This window comes from Ylistrum balloti, unplaced genomic scaffold (genome assembly GCF_031769215.1).
Source record: "Ylistrum balloti isolate Yb309-2 unplaced genomic scaffold, AGI_CSIRO_Ybal_v1 Utg371578, whole genome shotgun sequence".
NCBI lineage: Eukaryota > Metazoa > Mollusca > Bivalvia > Pectinida > Pectinidae > Ylistrum > Ylistrum balloti.
Genome location: NW_026782811.1, coordinates 135,247 through 147,789, shown reverse-complemented (window position 1 = coordinate 147,789; position 12,543 = coordinate 135,247).

Sequence of the window (12,543 nt, the reverse complement as noted above, 5' to 3'; positions counted from 1 at the left end):
TCTGATAAAACACATTAAACACTCGAATGATTATACTCTGATAAAACACATTAAACACTCGAATGATTACACTCTGATAAAACACATTAAACACTCGAATGATTACACTCTGATAAAACACATTAAACACTCGAATGATTACACTCTGATAAAACACATTAAACACTCGAATGATTACACTCTGATAAAACACATTAAACACTCGAATGATTACACTCTGATAAAACACATTAACACTCGAATGATTACACTCTGATAAAACACATTAAACACTCGAATGATTACACTCTGATAAAACACATTAACCACTCGAATGATTACACTCTGATAAAACACATTAAACACTCGAATGATTACACTCTGATAAAACACATTAAACACTCGAATGATTACACTCTGATAAAACACATTAAACACTCGAATGATTACACTCTGATAAAACACATTAAACACTCGAATGATTACACTCTGATAAAACACATTAAACACTCGAATGATTACACTCTGATAAAACACATTAAACACTGGATTAATTACACTCCGATAAAACACATTAAACACTGGATTCATTACACTCTGATAAAACATATTAACAAAGTTTATGATGTTTTCCGTCTCCGCGACTCCTCCCTTTACCGGATAACAAACGTAAGTGTTCTGGCGACGTGAGGGGGCGACCTGCATCTATCTCAGAGGGCTGGAACCGTCTTTTGCGATGTATGTTTGATAAAGCTAGTTTTAAAAGACGACTTTTTTACTCCAACAGTTTAAAACATGTCAAGAAGTGGAAAGGAGGAATTAGGGTCTTACATAGATTTGGTTGGAGTAATTTTAAAGTAGTCCCATTCCTTAGAATTGTATGCCTTAACACTGCACCTCAACCCCTAGACCGGCGTTAACATGTCTGAAAATATCACTTCACCGTAATATGTAAATAAAATTATGGTACTCCATGGAGAAAAAATATTCTGATAGAATATGATACTATAGAAATTTCATATATCTATTAGGATACAAGACATGTTATATATCTATTAGACAGGATACAAGACATGTTATATATCTATTAGGATACAAGACATGTTATATATCTATTAGACAGGATACAAGACATATTATATATCTATTAGGATACAAGACATATTATAAATCTATTAGACAGGATACAAGACATATTATATATCTATTAGGATACAAGACATGTTATATATCTATTAGACAGGATACAAGACATATTATATATCTATTAGGATACAAGACATATTATAAATCTATTAGACAGGATACAAGACATATTATATATCTATTAGACAGGATACAAGACATGTTATATATCTATTAGACAGGATACAAGACATACTATATATATATTAGACAGGATACAAGACATATTATATAACTATCGGACAGAAAGCTCTCTCTGAACACTGAAGCATAAATTTAAGATAGTTTTAAACATTCGGAACATTTTAGGACTTTTAATTGAAAAAAAACTGCTGTTTGTATGATTTTCTTGTCATATCAGCATTAGATCGTCACATAGATTCAAACAGTTTATATAGATAAAGTACTCACACATGTATATATAATGATAACGTCAGTTACTCTACTCGTATGATCAATATCTACACAGTTAAGTATATCTATACATATACAGTAATAGCCGAGCACCTGATTAACTGTATTGAAGAAGAAACCGTCAATCTTGGTAAACGTTATAACTCTATAACTGATGGTAAACAAGATTTGAATGGAGATAACGAGTATATATAGGATGTATGTTATAGATTTAATGTTGCAGAAAAGTCTTTACGGATTTCATGAAGAGGTGTTCTCTGAATGTAAATATATTGTAAACAATAGGAAGGTGTTGTGTATCCATTATACATAGTGAGGATTATTTAACATCTGGACTATACCTGAGATTTACTCGTGCTTCACACAACACATTTCCTAAGACCAAGATATCAAAATAGATTCATACATTTGGTTATTCGACATTAAATGTAATAAGTAATTTAAGATCCGTTATAGATAAAGCATATAAAGAAGATTTTTCTGAAATAGCGATATTATGATATTTTACTAAAACATATTTTGTAACGGAAACATCAAGAAATACACTAAATGAGCTTGAAGATTATGATAGGGAACATTTACCACTGATAAGAAATAGTATCACCGTAAATCTACATCCTTATTGTGTAAAGTACAAGCTTGACAGTAAATCTACATCCTTATTGTGTAAAGTACAAACTTGGCCGTAAATCTACATCCTTATTGTGTAAAGTACAAGCTTGGCAGTAAATCTACATCCTTATTGTGTAAAGTGCAAACTTGACAGTAAATCTACATCCTTATTGTGTAAAGAACAAGCTTGGCAGTAAATCTACATCCTTATTGTGTAAAGTACATGTGTAAAGTACCTACATCCTTATTGTGTAAAGTACAAACTTGACAGTAAATGTTATTGTGTAAAGTAAAGCTTGACAGTAAATCTACATCGTTATTGTGTAAAGTACAAGCTTGGCAGTAAATCTACATCGTTATTGTGTAAAGTACAAACTTGGCAGTAAATCTACATCCTTATTGTGTAAAGTACAAGCTTGGCAGTAAATCTACATCCTTATTGTGTAAAGTACAAGCTTGACAGTAAATCTACATCCTTATTGTGTAAAGTACAAACTTGGCAGTAAATCTACATCCTTATTGTGTAAAGTACAAACTTGGCAGTAAATCTACATCCTTATTGTGTAAAGTACAAACTTGGCAGTAAATCTACATTGTAAAGTACAAGCTTGGCAGTAAATCTACATCCTTATTGTGTAAAGTACAAGCTTGGCAGTAAATCTACATCCTTATTGTGTAAAGTACAAGCTTGACAGTAAATCTACATCCTTATTGTGTAAAGTACAAGCTTGACAGTAAATCTACATCCTTATTGTGTAAAGTACAAGCTTGGCAGTAAATCTACATCCTTATTGTGTAAAGTACAAGCTTGACAGTAAATCTACATCCTTATTGTGTAAAGTACAAGCTTGGCAGTAAATCTACATCCTTATTGTGTAAAGTACAAACTTGGCAGTAAATCTACATCCTTATTGTGTAAAGTACAAGCTTGGCAGTAAATCTACATCGTTATTGTGTAAAGTACAAACTTGACAGTAAATCTACATCGTTATTGTGTAAAGTACAAACTTGGCCGTAAATCTACATCCTTATTGTGTAAAGTACAAGCTTGGCAGTAAATCTACATCCTTATTGTGTAAAGTACAAGCTTGACAGTAAATCTACATCCTTATTGTGTAAAGTACAAACTTGGCAGTAAATCTACATCCTTATTGCGTAAAGTACAAGCTTAACAGTAAATCTACATCGTTATTGTGTAAAGTACAAGCTTGACAGTAAATCTACATCCTTATTGTGTAAGGTACAAGCTTGGCAGTAAATCTACATCCTTATTGTGTAAAGTACAAGCTTGACAGTAAATCTACATCCTTATTGTGTAAAGTACAAACTTGGCAGTAAATCTACATCCTTATTGTGTAAAGTACAAGCTTGACAGTAAATCTACATCGTTATTGTGTAAAGTACAAGCTTGACAGTAAATCTACATCGTTATTGTGTAAAGTACAAACTTGGCAGTAAATCTACATCCTTATTGTGTAAAGTACAAACTTGGCAGTAAATCTACATCCTTATTGTGTAAAGTACAAACTTGGCAGTAAATCTACATCGTTATTGTGTAAAGTACAAGCTTGACCGTAAATCTACATCCTTATTGAGTAAAGAACAAGCTTGGCAGTAAATCTACATCCTTATTGTGTAAAGTACAAGCTTGGCAGTAAATCTACATCCTTATTGTGTAAAGTACAAGCTTGTAAATCTACATCCTTATTGTGTAAAGTACAAGCTTGCTTGGCAGTAAATCTACATCCTTATTGTGTAAAGTACAAACTTGGCAGTAAATCTACATCCTTATTGTGTAAAGTACAAACTTGACAGTAAATCTACATCCTTATTGTGTAAAGTACAAGCTTGACAGTAAATCTACATCCTTATTGTGTAAAGTACAAGCTTGGCAGTAAATCTACATCCTTATTGTGTAAAGTACAAGCTTGGCAGTAAATCTACATCCTTATTGTGTAAAGTACAAGCTTGACAGTAAATCTACATCCTTATTGTGTAAAGTACAAGCTTGACAGTAAATCTACATCCTTATTGTGTAAAGTACAAGCTTGACAGTAAATCTACATCCTTATTGTGTAAAGTACAAGCTTGACAGTAAATCTACATCGTTATTGTGTAAAGTACAAACTTGACAGTAAATCTACATCGTTATTCTGTAAAGTACAAGCTTGGCAGTAAATCTACATCCTTATTGTGTAAAGTACAAGCTTGGCAGTAAATCTACATCGTTATTGTGTAAAGTACAAGCTTGACAGTAAATCTACATCCTTATTGTGTAAAGAACAAACTTGACAGTAAATCTACATCCTTATTGTGTAAAGAACAAACTTGGCAGTAAATCTACATCCTTATTGTGTAAAGTACAAGCTTGACAGTAAATCTACATCCTTATTGTGTAAAGAACAAACTTGACAGTAAATCTACATCGTTATTGTGTAAAGTACAAGCTTGGCAGTAAATCTACATCCTTTATTGTGTAAAGTATGGGCTTGGCAGTAAATCTACATCGTTATTGTGTAAAGTACAAGCTTGACAGTAAATCTACATCCTTATTGTGTAAAGTACAAGCTTGACAGTAAATCTACATCCTTATTGTGTAAGGTACAAGCTTGGCAGTAAATCTACATCGTTATTGTGTAAAGTACAAGCTTGACAGTAAATCTACATCGTTATTGTGTAAAGTACAAGCTTGACAGTAAATCTACATCCTTATTGTGTAAAGTACAAGCTTGGCAGTAAATCTACATCCTTATTGTGTAAAGTGCAAACTTGACAGTAAATCTACATCGTTATTGTGTAAATTACGAGCTTGACAGTAAATCTACATCGTTATTGTGTAAAGTACAAGCTTGACAGTAAATCTACATCCTTATTGTGTAAGGTACAAGCTTGGCAGTAAATCTACATCATTATTGTGTAAAGTACAAGCTTGGCAGTCAAACACTCTGGAGCCCTACGCTATGACGGACGGGCCTTCATTGGATTGGCAACACCGACACCTTAAACAGGGTCTTCAAATCGGGAGGTGCTAAACATACTTAATTTCCAGATAACTGAATTGTCGTTAAAAGCGTTCCGTATCATTTGAAGGTATCAAATTTACGACTTATATTTAACTCCTAGAGGAAGCTACTCGCTAGTACTAACGGCGATACAGATCTAACGTTTTCCAATGTGCCGAAATTGATATCAGCCACAACCAGCACACCATGTGAGGCAGGGGTAGTTGCTTATCTAGACCTCTTTGGTGAAATAAGTGACAGGGTTCTTGTCTCTGATCATATTTCAGAAAAGGTTTCGTCTTTACACAACACAGGCGATGAAAATGGTTTTATTTACGTCACATATGGGCTTGAACAGTCCAAAGGCATTGTCTATCAAGTGCTAGCTAATTATTCATGGAAAATGATCGATTCTGAAATCATCACTGGCTTTGAAGAAATGATTTAAGACTATATTGTAGAATGACGTGTGGCCTGCGTAATAATTGTTCTAATACATGTATATATACTCAACAATCAAAGAGCTGAAGTGTGGCAAAGCAGCAGGCCTCGACGGCATTCCAACTGAAGTACGTTAAAACTGGTGGCCAGTCACTGGTAAAGAAGCTCACTGAATTTCCTTGCATGTGTTGGGAGAATGGATGTCTGCCCCAAGATTTGAACGATGCTAGGATCGTACATTTGTACAAGGACAATGATGACAAGTCCAGTTGTGACAACTGTCTTGGAATCTCCGTTTTCAGCATTGCAGGCAAAATACTTTGCAAGGTCATTTAATACAGGCTCAACACTCACCTTCTTGACAAGACAGTGCCCGAAAGCCAAAGCGGTACAGTTGACATGATGTTCTGTGCCAGATAGATCCAGGAGAAGTGCAAAGAGCAAACCAGGGCTCTTTACATCCTCTTCGTCGACCTCACAAAAGTCCTAGATACTGTTCCTCGCCTAGGTCTATGGCGTATGCTACCACGAGTCGGGCCCAGGCATTCAGAATTTATACAGAACAGATGATGGTGTCTTCAACCTGCAACGATTACACGCAAAGACAAACATCACACTGGTTCTTGTTGGTGACCTGCCGATGACTGCACTGTTGTCGCCCAGAGTGAGCAGTATCTTCAACAACTGGCAGATTCCCTCTCAGCCTCTCAGTATCAGGAAAACAGAGGTAATGTCTCAACCTGCAAGAGGATCCAGTATATATAAGATCAAGATTGACGGCAGAATACTGAACTGTGTTGATTCCTTCATGTATCTTGGAAGCAAACTGTCTTCTTCCAACTCCCTTGACAAGGAAATATCTACCCGAATTGCAAAGACTGCTGCCTCCTATGGTAGACTGCAGAAGCGAGTTTGGAGTGAGAGGGGACTGAGCATAGAGACAAAGTGTGCAGTGTACAAAGCTGTTGTTCTGAGTGCGTGACTGTATGGTTGTGAACCTTGAACACTCTATCGAAGGCATGTCGAGCTCCTAGACCAATTTCACCAGCGCTGTCTGCGTCGCATCACGAATATTAAATGGTTCAACAAAGTACCAAACGATAAAGTGCTACAAAAAGCCCGAATGTAGAGCATTGATACTTAGTTAACATCGTCCCAGTTGAGATGGGCAGGACACCTAGTGCGCATGTCTGATGATAGACTGACAAAACAAGTGTTCTATCACGAGCTTTCAGAAGGGCACAATAAGTTTGTAAGTAAGAAAGAATACCCTGTCCGTTGACAGAGTATTAACATATCAGAATATTTTTGACGTTCGTGCAGAGTTACCTCCCCGCACGGAGCTTTCCTACTTGATTTTATTTTTATGTAAGCATGGCGGGTATTACGCGCACCTCACGGAAAGAAATTGCTTACAGGGGAACTGTGGTGAGTTCTTATGCGTAAGTAATAGTTCTTTTTGTATTATATTAATATTATTTAATTGATGAAATGGTGCTTGAGCTGTAGTTTTTAGAGATCGCGTAGTATCGTTGTAGAATTTTATGGAAGCGCACTGCAACCGGTGCAAGGGAAATTTTAACCCATTTAAACATGCCAAGAGAATCATTTAGCAAAAGTAATTTTAAATGTTAATTATTAACAGGGATAATATCAATTTTATTTTTATTTATTTATATATATTTGTTTATTTTTTATTTATCGAAAAACACATGAGGAATAAATAGATTCATATATACTATCAGTCTATAACTCCCATCGTCACACACTTACAGAGTATAGTCATGCATCATTTTCACCACTAAACACACAGCATTTTGAGTTGCACACTATATCTTAACTATCATAGACACTATGTAACACAATCACTCTAAACATATATTTATAACTTGCAGCCATACTAGCACTCCAGCATTGTTACATATACAAACAACATCAGCATCTGACATCAACGTCATCATATACAATCATCATCCTCGTCACACATTAGCATCATCACATACCATCAGCATCATTATGGTCACCTATCAACATTAGCATCATCACACTTCAGCAGCATTACACATCCGCATTATCACATACCAAATCAGCATCGTCACACCTCAACATCATCATATATACCAACATCAGCAGCATCACACAGCAGCATCACACATCCTCATTATCAGCTTCTTCACACACTTTAACTTCCATGCATAAGGATGCTGCAGATTCTTAGACACAGTCAACATCATTATCTTCATCATCAAGCACACATAGACATGCTAATTTCAGTAATTTCTCCATAAACTAGTATGGACTCATAATAAGTGAGCAACTGACAGCTGTCACTATATCACTATAAGATAAATGTTCCTAGATATAATGAAATAGACAAATAAAAAACAAAACATGTGATGATTTTTTTTTATAATTCTTTAAACAGCAGACAACTATTAGCTGTTAATAATAAATGTAAATCAATATCAGAAATACTGTCAGTTCTTACCATTGCTTGTGAAGTGATTGATTCTAAGGTGACCGATAAGGCCCATGGGCCTCTTGTTTCTAATCTTAAATTAATTTTTCAATGTATTTTTATGCACAATATGCGTACCTCAAGTGATTTTGCTTATTATTTTAGATTTATGATCTTTACATTTATTTACTTCTTTTTTTTGTTTGATATTTATGTATTTTATACATCCGTCAAATGACAGGACATATTATGGTATTCTCGTCTTCCATCCGTCCATCTTCCGTCCGTATGTCCCTCTGTTCGTAAACATTTCAATGTCCCAGCGATTTTGGAATTTATTAAGCCTTAACAGATTTCTTTTAACTTTCATTGCAAGCTTAAGTACAATCAAAGCTAGATTGAGTTTGATTTCCATGATTTTTGATCCACAACTTTTAGAGTTACGGCCCATTAATGTCTGTAACCTTTTCAATGTCGGTGCAATAACTTTGCAAAGTATTACGCAATTACCATTGAAACAAATGCAATATATTATATACAGCATAAATAGTGTAGGTGATAGTCAGACAAAATCACAGGCGTATTTCGTGACCTGAAACAGGCTCTTTTTTTTTTTTCGTGTGACAAATTAAAATGATTGTTCAATATATGAATATTGTCAGCATTCCATTATACCTTCATAGATCCCTATTAGGATAAACTGACGGGACAGAGCTTGTTTGTTACACTATCAGAATAATGTAAATCACTCATACTGGTGGAGGAATTACAGTGATTCTAGCATTAAGTTGTATGGTTGCCAATTTATTTGCAGATAAGTCAATACTATTATTACTATTGCAGCCATGGTCTTTTGATGGCGTCGTTAACTTCACCTTGTCAGAATATCCTAATGGGGCAATATTTTGTACATCATGTGAGAAAAAAAAGCATATTTACAAAATTAATAACCAGAAGTAGCAAAATCACAGGGACTTTTCGAAATTATTTTTATTATCTTAATTATCTAGACAAGCCATTGTGGCTACATATAAATATGCAAGTGTTTCTGACTTCGTTTTAAATAAAAAAATAGTTGTGGAGTGATGGCTTTTGATAATGGATATATGTATATCTAGTTTTGATATATGCTTTATTTGACAAGGAATGTCAATTTATTGTTGTTAATAAAGTTACTGTTTCAATTTTGTTGTCATTGGTCCGTTTTTCCTTGGCCCGGAACTATTTCTGAAGGCGTCTATTTGCATCAACACTGCATCGTCATGCCGGTAATTACGGGCTTAAAATAGATTTTCTGTTGACCAAATTTCATTTGACAGATGGGATTAAATCCCTAATGCGTCATATCGAGCGTAATAGCTTATTGGATAAATATTTATAGCAACCTATATCGAACTTGGGGAAACCCGTTCGTCCGCCATGGTGTTTCACGTTGTAATAGCAGCAAGCTGCAAGATGAACTCGAGTAATTTTACGGATGTTTCCTTTGATTGCTTTTCATTATAACTACTGGAGCATGCATAAAACATCCTTGTGTCGTTGTCACGAAATGTAATAGATGTAGCAACAACCATTTGTACCTTAACTTTAATAAAAACATGCCAAATGTCGTATCTTTCTAATGGGAAGCCTGTTACGACGGAGATGTGAAGGGGACGTAACTCTTGGCGAACGACTACTATGTTCTGATATGAACAACTAATGTACATTTGTTTATCACTTAGGGATGACGGGATGACTTAGAAATCCGGGAGATATAGGCATGTAATAGATCATTTTGGAATTCTAGAACGAGCATTTACTATTAATCGCCATTCAGGAGGTTAATTTCCCAGTTTAGAGTATCATCTGAACACAGTGTGAGTTTCACTATTGCCTTATATGTGTATGTACACGTGTACCGCGATGTATATATTTAAATGTGGTCACTTTTTTGTTCCACATTTTCATTTTATTGTTTCGTTAAACAGACGTTTCTTAAAACTCTGAAACATATACCAAGCGATAAATCAGCCCAACAACACGTAAATCACACGTGTTCCCTTGCTGATTCCGACATAAGAGAATTAATTCAGAAAGCCCGTATTTTCAAATGAATTTGTGATTGCAGTCTGATGTAGCGGCTGTTACTAAGCGACGAAGTGGCTTAGTCCTCTGGAGGGAATAGATTATTTCTCAATGTCATCATTATGTCTACCATCAAACTTCCCCATAAACTTTATCAACCTACATCTCTCGAAAACCGGTGATGTGAATTTATATGTCAGTTGTCTATATCTCGCACGAAAATCGTGATATTGAAGACAGTTCCTCAAATATCGAATCAATGGCGACATCCAAGCACTACAAATTTCGGAAGCAGAAATGATGCTTTCTTGAAACGGAAAATTAATAAAACGGAAATCACGGTCAGTATAAAGCTTGATGAAGAGTTGTTTCCCCTGGTTTCGTTGTAGGGAAAGATCGAGATTCGTGGCTGATGTAGAAGTCTATTGAATATAAAGGATTAACGTTATCAATTCCTTCTTATTCCAAGAAAGAAAGAAATTTGACAAAAATATCGAAAAAATGATAAAACACTAGAAAAGTGTAGGTGAATAAGCACTTGACAAACGTTTTGTTGATCCAGCCTATATCGTAAGAGGTAGAGTTCGGTCAGTCAATATTGTGTTAAATATCGGGCATTATTCTGATCGGACTGGCTTCATACAGGCTTTATAATCCATCTGGTAACAGTTTTTTGTTTCGATGAACACTTAGAGATTAAGTTAACAAAGAAATTACCTATTTCAACACAACTTTGTTATCAAACCTCTTTACATAACCAGGACATCTTTGTACGTGTTGTTTTGCGTCCTACAAGATAAGAGGATTGTACAAAAGACACACAAGTGAATAGCACATTTTAATGATTTATAGTGTTAGACACAGTGGAGCCAAACAATGAATTGAATGCATCATACAGCTGTTCTGTCCTTCTAGGACTCGCCATTGATGCTAGGGCTTTACATTTTGAAGCCTAACAGACAATTGAGGATATAACTTTTACTATTGTGTCAGTCATTTCATGCCATAGGATGGTTGTGGTGTTCGTGAAATTCTTCTTGGTGCGTTTGTATGTTTTCATTCCTGAGAACATCAATCCCGGAAACAACGACAACAGATAAAAATATAAATAGAATATCATTAGGTACTGAATTTTTCTAGACGACCAGTGAATCCAGTTGATAGTCATGTGAACATCCTAATTCAATCGAGGTAAAAAAAAAACGTTTACGAATCACCTACTTTTGGTCAATTCAATGATTAGACACAGCAAAGATTTTAGCACATATTACGGTATACTAGTGAACAGATTTTAATTTCATCAGTCGAGGTATTTTATAGAAAAGAACTGACGATTTAACCTGTACATCACTGGGTGAGGGGGATACTGTCCTCGGGTGAGGGGGATACTGTCCTGGGGTGAGGGGGATACTGTCCTGGGGTGAGGGGAATTTTGTCCTGGGGTTAGGGAGATACTGTCCTTGGGTGAGGGGGGGTTGCTGTCCTGGGGTGAGGGGGATACTGTCCTGGGGTGAGGGGAATTTTGTCCTGGGGTGAGGGGAACTTTTGTCCTAGGGTGAGGGGGATACAGTCCTGGGGTGAGGGGGATACTGTCCTGGGGTGAAGGGGATACTGTCCTGGGTGAGGGGGATACTGTCCTGGGGTGAGGGGGATACTGTCCTGGGGTGAGGGGAATTTTGTCCTGAGGTTAGGGAGATACTGTCCTTGGGTGAGGGGGGGTTGCTGTCCTGGGGTGAGGGGGATGCTGTCCTGGGGTGAGGGGAATACTGTCCTGGGGTGAGGGGAATTTTGTCCTGGGGTGAGGGAGATACTGTCTTGGGTGAGGGGGGTGCTGTCCTGGGGAGAGGGGGATACTGTCCTGGGGTGAGGGGAATTTTGTCCTGGGGTGAGGGAGATACTGTCTTGGGTGAGGGGGGTGCTGTCCTGGGGTGAGGGGGATACTGTCCTGGGGTGAGGGGAATTTTGTCCTGGGTGAGGGAGATACTGTCCTGGGGTGAGGGGGGTGCTGTCCTGGGGTGAGGGGAATTTTGTCCTTGGGTGAGGGGGGTGCTGTCCTGGGGTGAGGGGGATACTGTCCTGGGTTGAGGGGAATTTTGTCCTGGGGTGAGGGAGATACTGTCCTAGGGTGAGGGGTGCTGTCCCGGGGTGAGGGGGATACTGTCCTGGGGTGAGGGGGGGGGGGTGCTTTCCTGGGGTGAGGGGGATGCTGTCCTGGGGTGAAGGGGATACTGTCCTGGGGTGAGGAGGGATACTGTCCTCGGGTGAGGGGGATACTGTCCTGGACTCAGATTACTCTATCTCCTCACCCAGATTTTGATGTTTTCACACCAATTTACTTTATTCTAGGTATCAGCTGATTCTGAGAGGGAAATATCTGTTTGGTGC